This window comes from Mustela lutreola, chromosome 4 (assembly GCF_030435805.1).
Source record: "Mustela lutreola isolate mMusLut2 chromosome 4, mMusLut2.pri, whole genome shotgun sequence".
Lineage (NCBI taxonomy): Eukaryota > Metazoa > Chordata > Mammalia > Carnivora > Mustelidae > Mustela > Mustela lutreola.
Genome location: NC_081293.1, coordinates 181,380,701 through 181,405,113, shown reverse-complemented (window position 1 = coordinate 181,405,113; position 24,413 = coordinate 181,380,701). Strand labels below are relative to the sequence as shown.

The following is a 24,413-nucleotide window of genomic DNA, read 5'->3' as shown; positions in this document are numbered from 1 at the left end:
TGATTAAACCAACCATAAGAGTTCCTTTTAGTGACCAAAGGCAATGCCACTGACATCAAAATGCCTCCCACTCCTGCCTGAGAATAGGAGTCTGGGATTTGGGAGCTTAAATTATAACCAGAAGTGGCCAAAGTGATTATCCCTGTACCTAGATAAAATGCCATTATGTAAAATGCGCTTCAGACACATTAAAGCCCTATACGAATGTAGGCCTTTGGCCAAGGGGGATATACGATCCGAATAGGGAGTGATTATTCAAATCATAAAAATTTGTTAGAATTTACTCTGGTTAACTGACTCATCGTTGGGGTTTACAAAATGCTCTATGTGGGGCTGACAGCGGTATAGGTACTTACTCCAGAGATATTTTGTTCTTTCCAGAACATTCATCAAGAAGCATTCCTGGGCCAGAAACTAAATTTAGCCGGTGGGGAGGGGTCGATACAGTGATGGATCAGATTGGGTCTCTTCCTTCAAAGTCTTTACACTCTAGTAAAGAAGGTGTGTTATACACACTCTCAGAGGTTCTCAGATAGGGGCAATTTTCCCTCCACCACCCTCACCTCAGGGAGTTTTGGCAATACCTGGAGACATTTCTGGTGATCAGAGCTAGAAGTAGTGGTGCTACTGGCATCTGAGGAAAAGAGGCAAATGATTCTCAACATTCTACAATGCACAGGGCAGCCCCCCACAACAAAGAATTACCTGGTCTGAAATGTCATTAGTCCCAAGGTTGAGAAACCCTTAACTAGTGACAGTGCCTAGAACAAAGGGCTTGTTGGTTGATGGATTAATTGGTGTTGGTGCACCTGGTAAATGGCCTTCATGCCAGTCATTTTAAAATTGCATCTGTGCCTACCCCATTATAACTGTTAGAAATCTTTTGAATAAATGAGTACATTTAGACAGGTATTAAACAAAGCACGAGACAAAGTGTCAGTAGGCAAAATGAGTGATAATTTAGAGTGAATTGTTAACTCAAGAGGACAAAAATTTTCTAGCATGATGCCACCATATAGTAACTGCTCGGTGAATGTGAACTGAACATATTTAGATAACCTTGCCACACTCATTTGCTTAAAGCTTAAGGTGCACAATATTGAAGGATCTTATCTTTAAAGCAGTTTTGGCAGTAGCCTTTCTTCCTGGAAATACTTCACTATAGAGTACTTGAGTGGCATATTGTACCATAAAGGGATAAAACTATGAATTTTTAATACTATTATAGCATTCAAAATTGTCACTAATTCAAATTGGTCCTTTCTCTAATGCACCTAATTAGTGAATGTTAAGGAAGTGTGACATGTCAAACATCAAATAACTGAGGTGGTCACTTACTGAATGTAGGGAAGGAGGAAGTATTTTGTAAGAGACAAAACATTGATATGATCTAAAGAGAAACGAGAGTATGGAAGAAGTATTTTGAAGTGTGGCCTTAACTTTACATAGAATGTGGGTTCTGCTGCTTATATATAATAAAAGTAAAAACAAGTAGCAGAGGCATGGACTTTGCAACTGTTGCTTGATATGCATAAAACGCCTACAATAAGGGAATGGATAAGTGCCTCTCTTAGTGAAGGATCAAGAAAAATGAAGCTGTATCTTTAAATTAGAATATGTCCATAGAAATATAAGATTTATTTTCTAAGTTTGTTTATACTTCCCCCCTCACAGAAAAATGATCAGGTGGTCTCATGTTCTAGTGTTTATAAGATAAACAGAGCTATTATTGCACGGAAAATCTGTACTTTTGATTAACTAATTATCTTCAATTGTGATTATGTGGGTTACCAAGGAAATATTGGCTTTCTTCTTCCACCTATTCGACCTGTATCTTCTCAATGTAAATTGGTGAGTAAGTCAGGAAATGGCATCTAATTTTGTTTTAACGTTAGTCAAATGTAAGTAGGAGGAAAGAGCTATCATTAAAATTTTAAATAGACATAACTGGGATAATCTGCCATTTGGATAATCAGTATCAATGTTCCCTGACTTTAACAGAGATAATGGAGGCCACTATGTCTTCGATTTTTGCAACATAAAAGGAGCGAAATTTCCTTCAAGTTTGAAAATTCCCAGTTAAATCTTTTTCCCAAAGTGGCTTTAATGAGGTATGTTTAGGAGTGAGGGAGGGGGAATTTAACTCAACTTTGCATAAAGAAACAAAAATTATTTCACCTCTGCAGGAGAAGGAATCTTATGGGGGTAAATTAACTAATGGATGAATAAAATTAAAAGTGACATATTTTTTTAAAAGCATCAAATGCTAGAAAATTTAAAGAATAAATTTTGGCTCAGGGGAATATTTAGTATTCTCAGAAAAAGGCATCACCAGTGAAAACAGATCTTGATGTGACATGTAACAACCCACCTAGCCCTGGCACTGGCCAATCAAAATAGATGTCCAATTAAGCAGAATGGACAGTTGGTCAAAAACGACTGGAATGGCCAAACTAGTATGTACCAGCTAAATGTCAACCCTGTGTATTTTATATGGCCATGAAACTCAGTAGAACGTTGATTAAATACCTGCTAATTTCTATTGAACTCATCTTCTTAAAATTGCTTATGGACTGAGAAGTCTTATTCCCTTCACTTCTTTTCATCACTATAAAAAATTAGGTTTGGGGTCTCTTTAACCATCATCAGTAAGACCACCCTTCATTGCCTGAGTGCAAATCTCTTTAAAATTCTAAAATATCTCGGGGCACCTGGGTGGCTCAGGTCATGATCCCACCTGGGATCGAATCCCGCATCGGGCTCTCTGCTGAGCGGGGAGCCTCAGTCTTCCTCTCTCTCTCTGCCTGCCTCTCTGCCTACCTGTGATCTCTGTCTGTCAAATAAACAAATAAATTCTAAAAAAAAAAAAATCTAAAATATCTCTTATTTCCATGTCTGGAATGATATTCCCATAAAATCTGTGATGGTTATTTTTAGATGGTGAATGGGTGATAGTTGGGTCGATGGAACCCAGATTACACGACGATGAAAAAGTGATTCCTAATCTGCTACCCTTTACAAAATCAACTATTTTTTAATCTCTGTTACTCATCCAGGATCCCCTACTCTCAAACAAACAGAACCCTTTAGCATCTGCGAGAAATGTGGGGAGAGTATTTTTTTCTTTTCTTCCTTGCCTTCTTTTGTGTTGCTTAAATTTTTTTCAATGATTTTTTAAATAATTGAATAAATAAAAATAACCAATTTTAAGTCTCTCTATTCTATTTATTTAGCCAAAATTATAGTTTGGAGTCTTCTATTCTATTAGCTAATTGATTTTCTGAATTTGCTTCCCCAAACTCAACACGATTTTCACTTTTTTAGGACCAAATTTTTAATGGATTTATTTTAATTCTGGCTGGTTAACATATAGTGTTGTATTAGTTCAGGTGTACAATAGAGTGATTCAACACATCCACACATCACCTGGTGCTCATCATGACAAGTGCCCCTCTTAATCCCAGCACCTATTTCATCCAACCCTTCACTTCTGGTAGCCTTTAGTATATTCTCTATAGTTAGGAGTCTGTTTCTTGATTTCTCTCTCCCTCTCTCTCCTTTTCCTTTGCTCATTTGTTTTGTTTCTTAAATTCCATACATGAATGAAATCACATGGTATTTGTTTTCTTCTGACTTATTGTACTTAATTAACATAATATCCTCTAACTACATCCATGTTGTTACAAATAGCAAGATTTCATTCTTTTTATGGCTGAATAATATTCCATTGTGTATGTGTATGTATATATATGCCACATCTTCTTTATCTATTCATCAGTTGGACAGTGGACTGCTTCCATATCTTGGCTATTGTAAATAATGATGCTATAAACAGGTGGCACGGAGGGCATGTATCCCTTTGAATTATTTGGGTAAATACCACTTTCATAACCTCCCATAGAGCCAATGTGAAAAGGCAGGATATCAAACTGTTTCCAGAGGACACACTATCTTTGAGAGATTTTCTTTTGTCATTTTTGTTCTTTGTGTTGTCACATTTAGTTGTTTCATAATACTGCTAAACTCTTCAATTTCCTTTGAAAGGAGTATTGCCATATGTATAATTTAGGTAACTTGGGAACACATTGCTCAGTGGAGATGGTATTTGTAAGTGTTGGAAAGATCCCCGGATAAAATAATCTCAGAAATTTTCCTTTGTTGTACGTGTCAGAGTGTCACGTGTCACGTGTCAGAGTGACAAAGGGGGATGGATTCGGGAGAGACTTGGGAACTACTGTGAAATCGAGGCTTACAAATTCTTTATACAATTTTCCTTTTTAGAGTCTGATTCTCATGGTGTGATGGGACACCATGGACTAATAAAAATTCCAAAATGTCTTTAAGCCAAACGGTTCAGCCTCTTCATATTTCTCATGGATTTTAAAGGGTTATTTTTATTTGAGACTGGGGGGTCCTGGATCAGTAACAGAAATTCGAAAATCGTTGGATTTTTTAAAGGGTAGCAGATGAAGAATAACTTTTTAAATTTTGCATTGTGGTGTAATGTTTGTGCTCTATCTATCCATCGATCAGTACAGAAGTGTAAAAAAGTCAGACATTTTTGTCACTGCAAAGTTTCAAGGTCAGACTGGATGACTATCAGGTATGCTTTAGAAAAGACATTAAAAGAAAACTTGACTCATGTGACCTCTCAATTCCTTTCATCTTTAACTACTGTGCTCTGAAGTTTACCTTCTGATCTTATGGTGATGATCTTATAGTGATCTGATCTTGTGGTGATGCTTCATATCAAGGACATATGTGTTTTCTGACTACCTTCCTCACTTTGCCTTCAACCAAAGCTTCTTCAAGGAAAGGAAGTGGGTGGGAGAGCAGTCCTAGGAGAGCTGGAGCTGTCCAGCAGTGGAAGGCATTGCCCACACTCTAGGTACCAAGCAATGAGACTTACGGCAGGTTGGAGCAGGGCTTCGGCGAGGCCACTTTTGACCACGAAAGGGACATGCATGCATGCCTGTAGCAGAAGTATTGCATATGCTTATTCATCCTCATCGCAAGGAGATCTTTCCTGTTTTCTCTATTGCTTTTGATTTAAAATAAGGTCAACAGTCTTTTGAATTGTGTAGGGAAGAAAGTACAAGGGGTAGGTCGAAGATTTGAAGAGGACAGAAGGCAAACATAGGACTATTACATTGTACCAGCAGGCTTTCAGTTTGTTAATTTTGAACTATTTAGCCAAACACACACACACACACACACACACACACACACACACAGTAAACATGCTCTATCAGTAGATGGGGTCAGATCTATAGCAGCTTCATTATTTATATTTTGCAATCAGTAATACAGTTACTGTAGCGCACCATTTGAAAAAAAAAAATTTGTGGTGAGTATTACCTTGTAAAGGCTTTCCAGAATATACAGCTAAGAAACTTAGAATTTATATAGAATCTATAGCTAAGAAAATTCAAAATTAAAGTTAATCCCTCCTTAAAACGCTGCTCAGTCTTTCTCTAAGTAGCAGATGAATTCACTTTGATGTGTGTCCACTTGATTGAGGTGATGATGAATGATGTAAAAATATTTAAGCATGTATATAATTGTTTTTAATAAGTGGCTGGATACCTAGCCCTTATTTCCTTATATTTTCTTCTAAAAGGAAGGATCAATGTTTCCACAGATATCCTAGATTTGAGAAGAAAGAACTTTGAGGAAACATCTCCTCCAGCTCCCTTATACTGGGTAATTAAATCATAACCCAATTTTATAAGTGAAACAACTGAACGTGTTGAATTGCTCTGAGTTTTTTTAAAACAATTTTTAACTTTATACAATAACACATATTCACTGTAGAAAATTTGAGAATTAAAAATACACACACAGATAAAATAAAAATCATCCTGGGGTAACTATTGTTTACATAAGTATACATATATGATACATAAGTATCATCATATATGTATTTCATGTTCAATATTCTTTGAGAAAAAAAGAGAAGGCAAAGTGGAAGAGCTGTTGGTCCATCTGACCAAAGCCCGGAATCAGTGTCTAGGTATTTTTAACCATCTTCTTTAACATGTCCCTACCCTTGGATCTAATCTGACAATAGATTATAAACAAGGTGCCAAGTTCCCTATTTAGAAAATAACACTAGGGCTGTAGGCAATTCCTTACCTTTATTTTCCTGAATAGAGACCCAAGACATTGTAAGGGAAATATGATACTGCAAACATGGCTTTATTTTTGTGAGGTAACACTGGAGGTCCCCATGTTGGCAGCTGCAAAGGCAGTCACATGCTCAACAGAGCAAAGAGTCCTACAAAGGAAGAAGTTAACTTTAGCTTTGAAAATCCTTTTATCCTCCATGATTTTGATGGCTTTAAATTTGTCACCTGAAGGCGATATTAACATAATCGTCTGCATTTCAGCTAATGAATGCACCTGCTTCTAAGACTTTATTTTAGCAGTTTTAATGAGCTCTTCAAAAGAGTTTGCTTGGACTTACTGCACGGCTAGAGAAATAGCAGCTGTAAGCAACTAACAACACATTCAGTATTTGAATCAAGCTCTGTGAAGTTGTTAAACTTGAGAAGGAGCCTCTATCCATCTGTCTGTGATAAGGAGAATGAAGCTGAGATGTGGCTGTGATATTTGGTGAAAGCACTAGCATATCTGGGGCTGGCCAGAGGACGTCTTTCCCTGCTTGGCCATAAAATATGGATCCCAGGCAGTTCACTGAAGCTCTCTATATCCCAGTTTCTCATGTTTATAATAATGGCACCTATCCTATAAGCTTGTTGTAAAGGTGAAATGCCTCACCTGTTGAAAGCACTCAATTATGCTTAATTTTATTATAAGTATTATGTTTATTACTAAATAGATGTGACTGTAAGTCAATCAATCAAATTCTATTTGGTTGGCGATAGGTTGTAAGATGGTTCTTCGGTGAATAATTGCTCATTAAAACATAGGGGGGAAAAAAAAACCCAAACCGATCTCTTATGTTTAAGGAATCAGGAAGTTTATTTCAATGCCAAATCATGCCTAAACCCCACAGTGAAGATTTTTGAAACAGAAGATGTCAACCAACCTTTAGAAGTCTAAGTTCCTAAATAATCCAAATGTAAGCTATTTCTAAATATTATGCAGATGCTAGGGTACTAGAATAATTATATTTATTTTTAATATATATTTTAATACTTATATTACCAAATTCATTCCACTCTTATACTTATTTCAACATCACATTTTCATGCTGGGAATCTCCCTGCTCCTTTTTTCCCATATGTTCCTCTGTATACTTTAATTTGAAACGTAGTAATAACCCATTCAATGCTCAGTTGAATGGAAAACAAAAAATAGGACAAATGTTGCATTAAAGATACATACAGCAGATCAATTGGAGTTAACACTGGGAATAGAGATGCCACAGATTTTTATCTTCCTCTCTCTCTCTCTCTCTCTCTCAGTAAAATAGGTAGCACAGAGGTGCGCTAGGTGTTAAGAAATGAAAATTTTTTCCTATTTCTTTTTTATTTTATTTCAGTAAACATGAAACAATTACCTGGCTGAGATGGAAGTAATTTATTTCCCAGATTCCTTTTCCCCTTTACACCACTGTGGCCAACAGTCTTCCCTCAATAATTAGAGCTAGTCCCCTGGTGTTTCACCCCCACATGTCACAATGCTAGGGAATCACTGAGGAAACCAGACCAGCATAGGAGTCCTCACCACCTTATTTGTTATAGGGGTTTCTCCGGAAAGGCGTAGCATTCTAGAAACCACCAACTCCAGCCTGCTGAGTCGGCAGCCTTCTGATAACTGTTTGCATCCCAACGTTTCAAAAGATCCATTTTATTCTGACTTGCATGAAGCATCTTTCCAGAAAGCATTCAGTTCTACTCTTAGACCCTAGCTTTGTAACCTAAGAAAATGACCCCAAGGGAGCTCACCTCTGGCTGCCCTTTGATTCTGTTTTGCTGTGGAAGGCAACTTGACCTCATTGTAATGAGGTTTGTTTATGGTCTGGCTATACACCGTGTGGTCCTCAGAAGGGCAGCATCAGCACCACCTGGGAGCCTGTTAGAAACACGGAGTCTTGGGCCCCACCCCAGAGCTATCAAATCAGAATCTGCATCTTAACAAGATTTCCAGGTGATTTATATGCATGTTTACATTTAAGAAGTAGTGGTCTGAGGAATCTGCCTGAGATTCTTTCTGCAGCAATACAACTCACCATCTCCTGTTCCAAAGTTGTATTCATCCACACTTTCCACTTCCAGTCTCTACACAGACTTCTCTGCAGTGCTCCAGAGCAAACTATCTCTATTTTGGATGAGTTCCCACCCGGTGGGTACTGTACTGATCTGCATTTCTATGGTTCGGGTCAAATGTGTATACAGCCCAGCCTACAACTAGCCAACTATACCCATTCTCCTGCAAGTCATCTTGCCCTCCTTATTCCCACAGCTGGAGTGTTACCATGTTCATAAATTATTGTTAAAGAAGGAAATTACCAAAAGAAAAAAAAATAGTCTCCATAAACCTGCATAGTTTAGAGCTAAAGAATATGTTAAAATTTTCCATCGTGGAAATTTCCCAGCTACTGGGCTCTTTAGATTTTTTTTTTTTTTTTTTTTTCAGAGCTGCAAGCAAAGAATGGAAATTTCCAATTGCAGCATCAAGGGCTGCTGTTCTGCTGACTGTCTTGCTCAGCCAGGGTCATCTGCTTCTCTAAGACATCAAGGAATGCCAAGGTAGGTTTGAGAGAACACACACACTTCCTCTGCAGGAAGGAAGGAATGTCTTTGTGTGGCCTCCAAGCTGTAATAAGGAGGGGGGGGGGAGGTGACATGCCCTGCTCCAACCACCTGAGTGTGAATTTTGTTGATCGTTACCACCTATCAGCAGCTTATCATATTTGACATCTTTCCAATGGCAGCTGGCTGGAAGGTCTTTTTTTTGTTTTTGTTTTTGTTTTTTAAGAAAATCCTAAGGTGGGTGGGAGATGCAAAGAGAGGAAAGAAACCAACATTTATGGAGGTCTACCCTCCTAAGCACTCTGCCAACTATTTTATATATGTTATATCATTTACCCTTTATGTGATCCGCTGAAGGTTAACTTCTGATTTCCTGAACCCAAATTTTGGAAGCTTCATTTGGGAAGCTCTACCTCTCCCCAACCCTCCCAGAAACCAGTCATGCACAAGCATCCTGACGGGCTCCTCTCCATCTCTTCAATAATAACACTCCAGTTCCTTTTCACTCTATTGAAATTGACATGTATTTCCATTCACAGCTGATCCCGAAGTCTCAGTCAACAGGCGTCCCATAGTTCCTTAAATCCTGTTTTGTTCCTCCCCATGTCCTGTTGCCGCTACTACAGAAGTCTGATGGTGGCAATTTCATGGAAGACCACGGGTAAAGCCATCAGCTTCTTGAGGACAAGGCCCAATACCCCGACTGGCTCCAGGTCAGAAAGGACGTTTTCAAACCTAGGTTGTGTGGCTTTTCTGGGTGGGTTGGCCATTTTGATTTTGGTCTTTAGTCATTTGTTTTTTATTTTTAGGGGATTCTGAATGACTGTAAGGACCAAGGGCTACATAGGTTTATGCTCTTCTTACTGACAACCCATGGTACCAAGAAAAGAAGAGTTAAGGAAGATTTCTGACATCCACTGTTGCTATTTATGCTAATTATTTATTGAGGCAAGTTTGGTAGTAAGGTAGATATTCCAGCAATTAAAAAAAAAAAAAAAGTTGTTACACGGCTAGTGAGTTAAAAACAAATTTATTCCCTATCTGTATTTTTTATCACATCCGTATCCATAGATAGCAATGTCATCTTTTAATACGGTGACCAATTTTAGTGCCAACCCAAATCAGAAGTGGACTGGAATGGGAATGGTCAGTGGCAATATTATAGGTCTGTTTAGGCTTTAGTTTAAAAGCTAATATTTAGGTTACTCATTGGTTACTTCTCTAATAATGATTTTGCTTATTCCATTAATCCATTAAAATGGAGTCTGATTCCTGGGTGAAATTTGTCAAGTGGCATTTTATTTTATTTTATTTTAAAGATTTTTATTTATTTATTAGAGAGAGATACAGCGAGAGAGAGCATGAGAGGCGAGAAGGTCAGAGGGAGAAGCAGACTCCCCATGGAGCTGGAAGCCTGATGCGGGACTCGATCCCGGGACTCCAGGACCTTGACCTGAGCCAAAGGCGGTTGCTTAACCAACTGAGCCACCTAGGCGCTCCCAGTCAAGTAGCATTTTAATATGGGTCTGGGTCTTCTATGATATGTACCATAGCTGCGACAGACTTCTTTCTACTCCTCTTCCGCATTTGTCACTAACTAGAAGATATTGGTCCTCTTAGTTGAAGACACTGATGACTTCTACCTGTCGGAAGGGCTAAATTATTGTCTGATGACTTTTCTTTTCCACTTTAGACCACAGAGAAGACTTTAAAAAAATATATTATGGCTGGAATATATGCTGGTCTAGATGCTATTTGATTGACTTCAATCATGGCCCCAGTTATCTCCCTTCTGTTTCTCTACCCTTGACAACATGACTTTTCTGCAATTTACACCAAGAGTTAGAGTCCATTCCCTGGCTCCTTAAATTTGGGCTGGGTTTGACTTGCTTCGGCCACTAGAATGCAACAGATGGAATAGTGTGCCTCTTCTGAGCTAAAGCCTCAAGTGTGAGCTTCCATTTTCCTTCTTGGAACCCACCATGGCTACTCTTCTAAGCCTACACTAACCTGTTGGGGGATGAGAGATCATGTGGAGTAGAGATGAACCATCCCAGCTGAGGCCATCCCAGCCCAGCCAGCCCAGAGCTAACATACCAACTCATCACAAATGCATGAGGAAGCCCACCAAGATCAGCTGGGCCCAGCCTAGAGTCTCAAAAACACTCAACCAACTCAGAGTCTCACGAGAAATAGTACATGGTAGCTGTTTTAAGCCACTACATGTTCAAGTGGTTTGTGAAGAGACAGCAGGTAACAATAAGGGTGTCCAATTCCCTTCTTCTTCTTCTTCTTCTTTTTTACCCCCTCACTGCCAGGAGCTTAGAGTCAAATCTTGAAGGCCAGCCACAGAATCTGTGTTTATTCTTGTACACATATTTATGGAGCTCTTTATGGCTAACATATTTGCAATGCTCTCTCTTCTTGGCAGAGAATTTTAAAAATTTAATAACCTATTGTTTGCTGTGTTGGTTCTAAACCAACTCAATCTTCTGTCTTAAATATTAGCTGATTTCTCCTTAACATCCAATTAGAAGAGATGACCCTAGAGCTAGATTAGCAAATGTTTTTTGCAAAGAGCCAGCTAGTAAATATTTTACGCAGTGCAGGCTGTACAGTGTCTGTCACAATGCTGCTGTTAAATACTGCTAAGGCGGCTGTGGACTAACATGTAAACAAATGGGCATGGTTGTATTCCCAAAAAAACTTAATTACAAAAACAAGCAGTGAATAGGATTTGGCCCTCAGGCCATAGTTTGCTAACCCTTGATCTAGAGAATCTATGTTACTCTGCAAAAACAGTTTTATCTATACAATGATCCCAACAACTTAGTGGTTAATTCAGCTCAATCACTTTGGAAAAACAGAAAAATGAAGTCACTTCCCTTCCTCCACTGGTAGACAAGAAGGGGCTGACTATGGAGCTGCCCGCTGTATGGAGACTAATAGCATTTGTACCAAGGCAAGCACTATGCTGAACAATGTCAAATTCACCAGCCACTTAGTCGGGGACTGGTTATCTAGTCAACGCTAAAGGCCAGGGTGACGTAAGCCATGTCTCATTTGTTTTGTTTCATTTCCCAGCGTCCAATCTCAAATACTCATTTAACAAACGCACGCTGTATACGACAAGGACGGGACTCTGGTCGTACTTGCCTACTTGGAGTTCCCTGAATGTATTGTGCTATTTCACGGCTCTCTAGTTCTGCACACAATGTTCCTTCTGCCTAGAACACACTTAGCCCTCTTCTCTTACTGGCTAACACCCACTCACTGATCAAAACGAATCTCAGTGATACTGCCTTTTGGAAGACTTCCCTAAGTGCGCCACCCTCAACCTCCAGTCCACGCGCAAAGTCTCAGCATTTATTCTACCAAATTAATAATGAAAATAGCTAATAACGCCAGGTGCTTCCTTTGTGGCAGGGACTGTCAAATTGTCACGTAACTGAAATGATTGGTATCCTTCCCCATTTTCCTGATCCAATCATACATTCAAACACATTGATTGAGTACCTCTGTATGCTAGGGGCAGAAGAGAAATAAAACCCAAGGCTCTAATGGAGAGTGTAGGCCCAGTGAGGGCACAGACCGTATCGTATTTGTTTTTATATCTCAACATGTAGTCGTGTCTAGGGCAGAGGTTTCACGTTAATAATTAGAAGTCGGAATGCAGGGGCACCTGGGTGGCTCAGTCTTTAAGTGTCTGCCTTCAGCTCAGGTCATAATCCCAGCGTCCTGGAATCAAGCCCCGCATCAGGCTCCCTTTCCGCAGGGAGGCTGCTTCTCCCTCTGCCTGCTGCTCCCCCTGCTTATGTTCCCTCTCTCTCTATCTCTCTTTGTCATCAATAAATAAAATCTTAAAAAAAAAAAAAAGAAGAAGAAGACCAAATGTATGAAAACAGCAGACACTTATATAGGGCATGATATATGCTGGGCAAGGTTCTAACATGGGGGATTGAAGGCACACAGCGTTTTTAACTAATGTGCCCATCAGGTCACAAAGCTAGTATGTGACAGAGCTGGTTCTAGAATCCATGTTCATAACCACTGGGTGAAAAGAAAGCCTGAATGACTCAGCAAAAATCTATGCCACTTCTGAAAAACTAATTCAATGGCTGCTTCTGTGAAGGGCAGGGGTGGTTCAGCACTAGCTGCTCTGGGATTGGGCTTCAGAGTCAGACAGAACGGGTTCACATTTGCTCTCCAGTGCTCAGTGTGGTTGGATGCGTTGACTGTGGCTCCGATGCATACCCTCACATTTGCGCAAAGCACATTAGGGTTGATTTCTCACTCGCATTTGATATCTCCCACACCCTCTCCTCCTTGCAGGTGGGCAGGCATCAAGCCTTGAAGAGTGACCCCAGCACTGCGGTGCCATGTGAGAGCCATCCAGATTCATCGATGCTGGCTGACTCCAAAGGACACTTAAGCAAATTAGCACTTTGAAGAAGACTGCACAGGAGAGTCCATAATGCCAGTCCATCTGGATAACCATGAGCGTTATTTTTAAAGGATGGCTATGAGACACTCATTGGTGGTTTTGGAAGTCCCCAAGGAGCCTCTCAGGGAATACGCCACTCAATGGGGGAGACACAGACAATGACTGGCCTACAGCTGTCCCTGAGGACAGGTTTACTCTGCTGAAAAAGAAAGAACAGATATTTCCCATAGAATTTTGCTTCTGAAGCAAAAATGCATTTGGAAAGTTTTAGGTTTGAGCATCAGAACATCAGGAAATGAAAGTGCTCACAGATTCCCTGCAGATCTTTGAAGTCAATGGTTCCTCGGAAGGTGGAACAAATGTGCCCATTCTTCTGCCTCTAGGCAGTTTTCTTAAAAAATTTCAATTCTTCCACTTTTTTCCCATTGCAGTTAGGTAAATAGGAGGAGGCAAAGAGGCACTTTGCTTTGTGGCCTCTGTTGATGGCCTAGAGGATCTAATGAAGGTGTGCCTGGGCCAAGCTTCTACAAGCTTCCGGTTCTCACTGGAGGCTCAACAGAAGCTAATAGGAATTCAGCAATTTAAGAATTGGCTCTTACGAGCAACCATGTGTCACTGGGGAGCTGGGCAAGATTGTATCTGCAAGTACAGGATAGCGTATGAGAAGATATTTTCTTCTTCTTTCTCTTCTACAGGCTTTCCTCCCAGTCCAGCATCAATCATGGGACTTCTCGGGGAAAACATGTATTGCCTGGCTGGAAGACTTGAGAAGCATTTGGTTGACCAGAGTTCTTGGGCACCTACAAATGCAGGTTTTAGTGCTTGGGTAGATTTTATCATTTAAAACAACCCAAATGTTATTGTAGGTATAGCCCATTTCATATAGTTTAATGCTTAATAATTCTTTGCTTCTTTTCTTATGTAAAATTTATATTTTCCCATCTAGATCATAAACTCGCTGAGGGCAGGTATCATGCCTTTACTTCTTTTCAATCCCCCACAGGACCAAACACACAGGCTAGAGAAGCATAACACTGGGTGGTCAACAGGGAATGACCACAGGATGGTGTCTGGAGACCTGTGTGGTTTCTGTGCCCCCTGCCCCACCTAGATAGTGTAAGACCTTCAGGAAGCACTTAGGTTTCTGAGATGCGATTTCTTGATCTTAAAGAGTGCCCCTACTTTCCTTACTGTTTTTTGGGAGGATTAGGTAAGATCATGCATGTGAAGGTATTTTGTAAACCAAGATTTGCTAGCTTTAAAGTGAGAATAGTCATCAGGAGAGGCATTTAGTAAATATCTGATTAATTTGTAATGATAAAAACTGTCTTCCCTTCTTCCCTATATCTAGTTCTTGAGGGGTTTTGTTTCTCCCTCGATGCATGAGAGTGACAGATCATTGCCCTAAGCCCAGGTCAGCTAAGAAGAAAATGAAGAGGCAGCACCTTATATGAGAAATTTTGCGAAGATATGACACTATGAAACAGACTCAGAATGGTTCATTATTTATAGTCTTTATTTTCTACTTGTTCTTAGTAAAGAAAGCAGTCTCTCTGTAGTGACAGAATTCTATACAGTCCATGAGAAAACTGTCCTTTCAAATATGGTTATTCCTCAAATGCTTCTGTAAGATATAAAATTTAGTCACATTTTTTTTTTCCACTTAACCCATGAAAGTTGGATGAGCCCACTGTTTTCCAAATTCCATCACAGAGTACCCACTGCAGGACTAAGACTTGGGGTTGAAGAATTTTGTCAATACACTGAATCCAAGCCAATTGTGAATTCCATTAATGAACATATTTATGATGCCCTTTTTATGGGGCATAAAAAGAGGAAACTGTTTCAGAATTAATCGATCCAGAACAGTTTTCAGAAACCTTATTTCTTTTCTTTTTAAAACTCATTACAGAAAGTTTCAAGCACACCCAAAGGCAGAAGAGTAGTAAAAAGGAACCCATCCTTATTGGACCTGTCATCCAGCTTCAACATAAGGCCAATCTTGCAAATCCTCATTTTTAATCAATATTAGTAGCCAATAAAATTAAACTCACACTACATGCAGATACATTTTAACATTCAAATCTCATGTTTATTTATCTATAGTTTCCTAAAATACTTGTATTTTTATCAGACACTCATCTTTCTTATTCTTGTATCTCTCTCACTTCTCTTGAGGCTGAAGTGGGGCTAGTTCCTTACAAAGTCCATACTAGAGGGAAAATACTTAACGAGAGGAGAAGGTGGGACATTCTAAATTTAAATTTAAATAAATTTATAAGTAATTTATTAATTATTCTCTATCTGTGACATAGTGCCTTGACCCTTTTGACTAAAGTGTTGCAGGAAAATAGTGATAATGGGAAAGGAGTCACTTCTGACAACAGAACTGAGTCTTTGTCCTTTTGCCCCAGTGATATAATAGCGAGTGACAGAATGAGGGGTCAGTCCATTCTTGATCCTAAAGAGTGAGAGAGAGAGCCTCAAGACAAATATTATAAACCACATTCAAGGCTGAGCATTTCTTGTATGTAATATATTGTTTATTAGATATATATAAAAATTTTTGCAGAGTACAAATAGTTTGCTGTATAGAATTATTATGTGCTAAGAGTCATCAAAATGCATACCCATTTGTGGCCAAATCATACCCCTAGGCAATCTAAAATAATAATATATTTTTTTAAAGAAGTAAGTTAGGGGCATTGGGTGGCTCAGTCAGTTAAGCATTTGCTTTTGACTCAGGTTATGATCCCAGGTCCTGGAATTGAGCCCCACATTGGGCTCTCTGCTCAGTGGGGAGCCTGCTTCTCCCTTTCCCTTTGCCTACTACTCTGTCTACTTGTGCTCACTCTTTCTCTCTCAAAAAAAAAAATAAATAAAGCCTTTTTAAAAAATAATAAAAAAATAAAGAAATATGTTAGAATGATGAAGTTGGGTAGAAGTTATATGGCTTTAACAAAACTTTGGTTTCTTCTTTTACGTTGTTCCCCATGATAAAACAGCAAAATTCCTACCTAGATGGTAATACTTGCACCATTTGCTTAATTTTAACATGCTCAGTTGCTCTTGGGAGAAAGTATACTGCTGTGGCATGAAGCAGAAGGTATAATTTGAAGCCAGACTAGAGAAAAAAGCTCCTTTTAGAAGTAATGTATTCATGAAAAGGTGAAAGTATCAAAAAAGGCTTAATAATTTCACCAAGTAATCTAAAGCTAAATTTTGTATGCAAGTTCCTTACAGAACTATAACAAACTTTGTAGAACTCGAGCCTTCCATGGAAAAAGGTTTTAAGACTTCTTTTAAAACCAGTGTGATGGGAATCTCCCGCCACGGATTGTACTGCCGTCTTACTATTGTTGTTTGCTTTATCACTCATGAGAACTTGTTTTGCATCCAGTGAAGACATAGAGAAACGTAAGGATGAATACTTATAATTTGTTCCCATGTGGACTTTCAAAATCCAGGATAATAGCTTTTCTTTTTCCTTCAATAATTAGACTCTGAAAGGAATCTGGAAAGCGCTACACACAGGAGTGGTGTTTGGTCGAAACAGGGCTCCTTTCCAGCTCTGCTTGAGTTCGTTGCTGTCTATGTGTGATATTGAAGGGAATGAGGAACATAAACTTCCTTAATTATTACATGGTGCCAATGACCTTCCTCTACTTTTGAAGAAATAAATTGCATTTCTTCCTTAGTATGTTCACAACGAATCTCTGAGATACAGGGATATGGTTATTCAGTCAGGAAAAAAAAATAATTATTTAAGAGAACTAAGCACTTCATGTGAAAACTTTCAACATAACAGAGGGGAGGGAAATAACTCTTAAAATAAAATCAAGCCAGTAAACCTAAGGAAAGGGGAGATAAGAGGGAGAAAAAAAACAATGAAACATTATAAGGAATAATAAGAAAAAGAAAAGAATAAAAATAAATATATCCATTACCATAAAAATTAAGAATTGAATTTCTCTTCCAAAAGACAAATTTTCTGAATAGGTTGAAAAACAAAACAAAGCCTTGTATACGAAATTCACTTCAAGGGGCTCCTGGGTGGCTCAGTGGGTTAAAGCCTCTGCCTTAGGCTCAGGTCATGATCCCAGGCTCCTGGGATGGAGTCCCGCATTGGGCTCTGCTCAGCGGGGACCCTGCTTCCTCCTCTCCCTCTGCCTGCTTCTCTGCCTACTTGTGATCTCTCTCTCTGTGTCAAATAAATAAACAAAATCTTAAAAAAAAAAAAAAAGAAAGAAAGAAATTCACTTCAAATTAAGTGACAGGGAATGTTTGAAAATAAATGATTGGGTAGATATATGTCAGGCAAATCCAAAACCAATATTAATATCAAATTCAAGGCCAAAAACATTTCATAGGAACAAGAGGATAGAATGATTAAGAGCAGGGTGGCAGAGATTGCTAGATGCCTGTGCTATCCTTGCCCATAGCTTCTTTCACCCTCGCTAACAAAACCTCAATTTATTTTGGCACAGCAAAGTGTAGAGATAAAAACAAATTAATTTTCCCATCCTCTTTTACAATGAGGGGTAGACAGTAACTTGTAAGCAGAAGTTAGTGGGTGGGGCTACAGACATCTAATTAAGCTGGAAGCTACTCCTTTCTACCTTCTTCTTTTCCCTCTTTCATGACTGGAATATATATATATATATATGATGGCTGGAGCTGCAGAAGCCATTTTCCAATCATGAGTTGGAGAATGGATACCACAAACTAAAAGGTAGCAGAGCAGGAAGACAAGTGGAGCTTGCTTTCCAGATGACCATGGAGCCACTACACCAGTCCTCAACTTTTTACCACCAGGTATTTTTTATGTTTGAGCAAAATACATTTCTGTTTATTTAAGTCACTATTAATTTGATATCATTTTATTTGTAGTCAGATCAATTTCCTGTGATACAATGTAAATTTGAAGAAAATACAATAATTGTTAGCTCTTATGCACTTAAAAATATAGCACAAAAATTTAAAAAATCAAAACCACTAGAGTGATTTTTAAAAGAAAAGAAAAAAAACCCACTAGAAAGACATACAGAATTTGATGAAATGACAAGCAAGAATACAGTAGACTATAATATAACTTACAAGCTTATTACACATGCATGAGTTCATGTGTGTGATTAGAGTATAAAAACAATAAATTTTTACTTTACAAAAAGAGAACATGTCACCTTTTCTAGGTGTTTGGAATACTTATAGAACTAATCATGTACTTGGCCACAAAAGACAAGAGCTATTGTAGTACAGGGAACAGAAGAAAGCTGCTGCAGCTAAGCGCTCTGTTGTACAGCTTGCTGGTAGCATGACCTTGGGCAAGTGACTTAACCTTCCTGGGTTCTGTTTCTTTATCTATAGAGTTGGGATCAAAATAGCTAGAAATTTTATCTTTTATAATTACTGCTCTCTCTCCCAGCCCAGCATTTTCCAGCGTGATGTCCATTTACCTACACAAAGCCACTGGCGCCACATGTCACTGACTCTAGGTGAAAGTGCTGGGCCATCAGATGGCCATCAGTACTTCCCAGTGGGAGGGTCAGCCGCGGGAATAGAAGGTCAACATTTCTCAGACTGGCCTCAACTGACCAGAGAGCACAACGCCGTCTAGCACGGAATTCAAGAGCACCAAAAGAATGTTAAATGGATGAATTGTTACTTGCAGGAAAAGAAACAGGAACCATGTTTCCAATTATTCTTCATTTCAGACAACAACTAGCTGTTTCCGCTGGCACAGTAGCTGAATGGGGAACACTATTGAGTAAACTCTGCTGAAAAAAGGATAAATGTGGGCCAGTGAATTTTTTGACACAGTCCCAGCTTTATTTTTGCTTATTGCTGGCAAGCTAATATGAGGGACATTAAAAAACAATTGAGAAAAACTTTGTAAATAAGGCTTAAAGGACAAGAAGTCTCCACAGCCCCCCAAAAATATAAACTTTTTTGTACCAACAAGGATCATTTGTGACATAAAACAGAACCTCTAAATTTAGCTGTTGGTTAGAAAAAAGAGAAAAAGACTTAATATAAATCTTTAAAAAACCCTACAAAATAAAACATTTTTTAGTATCACAAAAGCAGAATCCTAAAGTACTTAAAGTATTTTAACATAAAGTATTTTCATGAGCACTTTAATATGTGAAAATATATGACTCTGAGGAAACTATTAATTGTATGTATTAATAACTATTTTATATAGGGGCTCCTGGGTGGCTCAGTCAGTTAAGCATCCAGCTCTCAGCTTTGGCTTAGGTCATGATCACTGGGTTGCGAGATCGAGCCCCACGTTGGGCTCCGAACTGTCATGGAGCCTGCTTAAGATTCTCCCTCTCTCCCTCCCCTTCTGCCCCCCTCCCCGCCTCAAAGAAACACATTATTTCATATAAGTAAATTATAATTAATAGGCTATGTTAATTATAAGTATTCAATAAGTTTATATATTTTTAATAAGATTAAATGTAACAAAATATTAAATCTATAAAAACATTAAAGTTTTATCCCTGAACTTAGAGGAAAAGCAGAAATGAACTAAACATAGTAAGTATCCCCACTCATTTTAAGTCACAAACACTTGGTAAACTATCTGATATCAACAGGGAATGAATGGGGCATGTGTTCCTTTGCTTTGGGGGATCTGCGATATCATCAGCAGAGTGATATTTATGTTTTTGCATATTTTCATATGTTTCATCTCAAACATATTGATGTACAAATAGATAAATTCAGGGTGGTTATTATTCTTTTCTCCAAAATATATCCTAATTCTCTAGCTGTTCCTAATTTCTCTCAACATTATCTCAGTGTATCAGTTCTTCATCAGCCCCATTCATTCCTCTCTCTTTTTTTTTTTTTAATAGTATTTTATTTATTTATTTGACAGAGATCACAAGTGGGCAGAGAGGCAGAGAGAAAGGAGGAAGCAGGCTCCCCGCGGAGCAGAGAGCCTGATGTGGGGCTCGATCCCAGGACCCTGGGATCATGACCTGAGCGGAAGGCAGAGGCTTCACCCACTGAGCCACCCACGCACCCCCATTCCTCTCTTTAAAAAGCTTTGAGTGACGACAAAATCGGCTCCCATCTTTCTGCTTAGAATGACCTTCTCACCTACTTCTGCACACATAAACAAATGTCCTCTGTCGGCATCTATGTAAGGTGGTGTCCTTCACAGAGGCTCCATCTTCTTTCTGTGTAGTAGAGAACATCAAACTCGGGAAGAAGTTTTGTTTTTTTTTTTTCAACTATGGGGTTTCAGACTTACTCAGATACAATTCAAATGGTGCCCTGTGTCCCAAGTGAAGATACATACAGGGCACCGATTTATCAGGGAGGAAGACAGAGAAACTAAAACAGAGAAGACAGAAGCAGAGACCAGACTTCCCCTGTCCAAACTGTACTAGAAGTGGAGATTCTGTACTTCTATAACCCTGCTGATTAGGACAGTGCTATCAGGACTACATGAATTGTTTTTTTTTATTCAACTTGGCAGATAGTAGTACATATTTACTGGATTGAATGGATGAAATCAGTGTTAAGAACTACATTAAAATGATTAGAGGAATATTTTTTCGGGCCTTCATATTTTTTTAAAGGATTTTTTTTTAATCATTTCCCAAACTGTCTTCCTAAAATTTGTGTGAGTCTGTCTAATCACCTAAGGTACAGGATCATCTTGCATTCCTGCCTTCTTCCAACACAGGGAGGTCAGATGTCTCATGCTGCCCTCAGCCTCGTGATGGGAAGACATGCCACAAAGTAATTTTAAAGGATAAAGAAGGATTAAGAAGAACAGAGAAAGGGCTCTGAGGAAAATGGAACATATGAAACCAGCAATCTTTCTTTCCACGTAATTTGTAAAGCTTTTTTGAATCTGTCTTGTCCCCTGTTGTTTTCCCTTCACAAGACAGGGAACTCAGTTATGCCTATTAAGAACTCCATCTGCCTCAGAGAAAAGACAGATAGAGAGGGGTGGGGCTGTAGGGGGAAAAGATGGGGATTAAAAGTCTTTAAAGTTTGAATAAGAAGAAAAGTGAAAAGTGAAAGTGAAATTTAATTGTCAGTTTCTTCTTCAAACTTGACTTCTGGTTACAAGATAATTTGCAGTAGGCAAGCATGCTTTTTTACAATCCTAACTGGTATCATCATTCTGGGACTCTGCTGTGTCTCTCTTCCACTTGCTGGTCAATATCTCACTCAGAATCCAATCATTTACAATGAGTCACAATGCATGACTCAAGATTCAGCTAGCTACAGTATTTTTCCTCATATTAGATTTAATGTTCCTTCAAGATTGGTTTGTAGGAGTGTTACCTCTCCACTCCTAGGCAGTTATAGATTTTTGTTACATTGTATCTTGTATGAGTGTGTGTGTGTATGAATAAAATATAATGTGTACACATATAGTGTTTGAATAGTGATATAATCATAAATAGGAGGTTAAAGAATATATTGATTTCACCAATTCACCCAAGGAAAAGACAAATGAACTAAAACAAATACCATATTACAGACTACATCTGATTTTATTTTTAAAATCAACTAATTTTTACTCAAATTTCACACATTTGATTCAGCCCTTTCTCATATGCTAGGGGTCGAAATCTCCGTCATACATTTGAATTATTTATCATAACTGTCAAATATTCCACAAAGATTGATGGTGGAATTAATACTGTGGATTGAGTATATGTGTCTGTACCCCAATTGCATTTGACAGCATTTCCATCTTTTGGTGGTTCCTGGAAAGTCTAACCACAACAGGCTTGCATAAGTCAGAGCCTTTCTTACGACAGTGAGTACAGGAGACATTTCCGTGGCCTTTCATGGTGTGCAAGGTAAGTAAATTTGAATTCATATCCTCTAACTTTGCTGGGTCTTCAAGCATGAGCACTAATAAGTGAATCCTTGTGCAGCTAGATTAATTAACCCTGAACCAAATCCTTCCAAGACTCCTTATGGCTTCTGGCCAAGGGTGACAGGCCCAAGCTCCTAGGACTTGGCATGCATAGCATTTCTCCACTGGCTCCCATTTGCCCTTCTACTACGTCCCTTTTATGCTGCTCCCACTCGTGTCCTCACTCTTCCCCAAACATATCCTGGATATCTCCACCTTTGGACATTGACTCAAGCTGTTCCTCTCACGTAGAATATCTTCTTTTTGTGCTACAAACCCAACTCTTAGTCATTCTTTTGTAAATTTTGTATTTTTTAGTCGCACAAAGTAGTGCATGACCACCTTCTCCTTGGAAAGCTATTCAAACACTATAGAAGTATAGATACAGTAAAAACCGAAAGTCCCTGTGGATTCTAGCCCTTCCCTCGACTCCCTACCACCTGCCAATGGCACTCCTCCCCTCCCAATTTGCTAGCTACCCTTCCAGCTCTTTCTCTTGGCATTTAATATTGCAAATACAATTTTTGTTTATTTCCTTTTTAAGTAAGTGGAGTTGAACTATATATTCTGTTCTGTTGGCTAGCTCCCTCCTCTTCAAGACCTCTATTAAATTTCCTCTCTCACCTGTGACCGCCTCACTGCTTTAGGATCCTCCTTCTACCTCCATTACCCTGGCTTGAACTTCTCACTCTTGATATCCTTGGCACTCTATTGGGTTCTGATCCATCTCTATGACGTTGGGTTCTTTAACTTTCTGATGTGTGAGAGTCTTATCCCTGCGATGTAAAGTCTTTGAGGGCAGAAGCTTATCTTCTGTGGTGTTCAAAACTGTATTATGCATAAAGGAGTTATTCAAAACTAGTTTACTGAGTACGTGAGCCCCAGGTTCCCCATTTCCTGATCTAAGGTGGGAAAGCTCTGCTTAAATGGAGAGAAACATACAAATGTACTGTAATGGCATCCTTTAGAGTTTCCATAGCCTCTCCTAAGAATTCTCCCACTCTGTTCTACATGGTGGGTTGGCAGATTTATACACATCAGCTGAGAAGTGCAGCAACTCTGTGACAGGTCAGAGACCCCAGGCAAAAACTTTTCTTCTGGGATCTCTCAGACCAAGGACAGCTCCACCTGTTAAAAACCGACCCCCCAGAGACAGAAACATTCTTACAGCGAAGGGAGGTTTACAACACAGGTTGATGGAGCCCAAGGGTAGTGAGGAACACACAGACTTTTAGATCTAAAATTTCAGCTCTCATGGACCCACTTCTCTAGTGGAATTAATCACTGGCATAACAGCCCCAACAATTCAAAAAAGCCATTCATTTTCCCTTTTAACATAAAAGCTGTAAAGTCAAACTTGATGTTTCTTTTAAAAAATGTTATTTTCTGGGGTGCCTGTGTGGCTCAGTGGGTTAAGCCTCTGCCTTCAGCTCAGGTTATGATCTCAGGGTCCTGGGATCAAGCCCCGCATCCAGCTTTCTGCTCAGCAGGGAGCCTGCTTCCCCCACCCTCTCTGCCTGCTTCTCTGCCTACTTATGATCTCTGTCTGTCAAATAAATAAATAAAATCTTTTTAAAAAAATGTTATTTTCTCAGATCATAGAGAAGGCAAAACAACCAGTATAACATTTCTTGTGTTTCATTTTTTAAAAAGATTTTTATTTATTTAACACAGAGAGAGAGAGACAGTGAGAGAAGGAACGCAAGCAGGGGGAGAGGGAGAGGGAGAGGGAGAAGCAGGCTCCCCATTGAACAGGGAGCCCCAATGCGGGACTTGATCCCAGAACCCCAGGATCATGACCTGAGCTGAAAGCCGACGCTTAATGACTAAGCCACCCAGGCACCCCTTGTGTTTCATTTTAAATGCTGTCTCTTGAATAAGTCACCACATAGTTTCTATGCCTCAGTTTCTTCATTTATCTATAAAATGAGTATAACAATAGACCCTACCCTATGGGCTTCTGAGCATTAAAACGAGATAATCAATGCAGTGTGTAGCAAAATCTGACTCACAGTAAGTACCCAAAAATGTGAGCTATGATGAGGTTGATTACGTTATGGCTTCTCACGGCTGTGTCAGGAGCTGAAAGTTTTTTTTTCTTTTCTTTTTTTTTTTTTTTTTTTTTTTACAAGGGACTTCAGCCAAACAAGGCAGACAAGAAAGAACACTGTTGAGCTGTTATAATGGTGAACATTATGAGTGATATTTCTTGGAAAATTCTATTCAGTTCCTTTGGTCTCATTACAACAAATTTGCTTAGAATCTTTATTAAAGTGATGCTTGAAATAAATAGCTTATTAAATGGAAAAATCTCTTTTTGTTAGAAATTTCCTCTGAAATGGTATTAGTCATG

General features: G+C 38.9%; 1 protein-coding gene and 1 long non-coding RNA gene across 2 annotated transcripts in view; both read right to left on the bottom strand.

The window, feature by feature from the left end:
* The window catches only part of LOC131829779 (uncharacterized), a 29,158-nt gene extending 20,746 nt beyond the window's left edge, over positions 1-8,412 (bottom strand). Inside the window, exons 1-2 of the long non-coding RNA XR_009352991.1 lie at positions 8,198-8,412; positions 6,136-6,277 (exon numbers count right to left, since the gene is read on the bottom strand). This is a non-coding gene — a long non-coding RNA (uncharacterized LOC131829779). The remainder of the gene's footprint in view (positions 1-6,135; positions 6,278-8,197) is intronic.
* Positions 1-24,413, bottom strand: part of MKLN1 (muskelin 1) — a 337,870-nt gene that overhangs the window by 270,832 nt on the left and 42,625 nt on the right. The gene's annotated exons all lie outside the window — the stretch shown is intronic.